Consider the following 402-nt stretch of genomic DNA (forward strand, 5'->3'; position numbering starts at 1 on the left):
AGAGGCCCACCCCCCCCACCTCCAGTTTCCCTGACTTCTCAGAGCCACCATGAGAAGCCCCCTGAGGTCACCTGCACAAGTCGAGGGAAGCCAGGGTTTCCTGCCTCAACCCGAGAAAGACCTCGAGAGACCTTCTTCAACACGTCTCGAGGCCAGGTTCCCCTCCCATGACTCGAGAGCAATGACGCGCTCCCCCTCGCCACTCGCATGGAGACCCGACTTCCCTGGCGCCCCACGAGAGGCTCACTGACCTCGATGTCGTACCTCGTGAGAAACCGCACCCTGGGGCCGCCGCTCGAGAACCACCCCGAGACTCCCCCGTCATCGCGGAGATGAGGGCCTTCGTCTCCTGCATGGCCTAGACGGCCAACCTCGCGACCTCTCTCCAAACGCCTCAGGAGC

Source organism: Bison bison, unplaced genomic scaffold, assembly GCF_000754665.1.
Source record: "Bison bison bison isolate TAMUID 2011002044 unplaced genomic scaffold, Bison_UMD1.0 scf7180017864533, whole genome shotgun sequence".
NCBI lineage: Eukaryota > Metazoa > Chordata > Mammalia > Artiodactyla > Bovidae > Bison > Bison bison.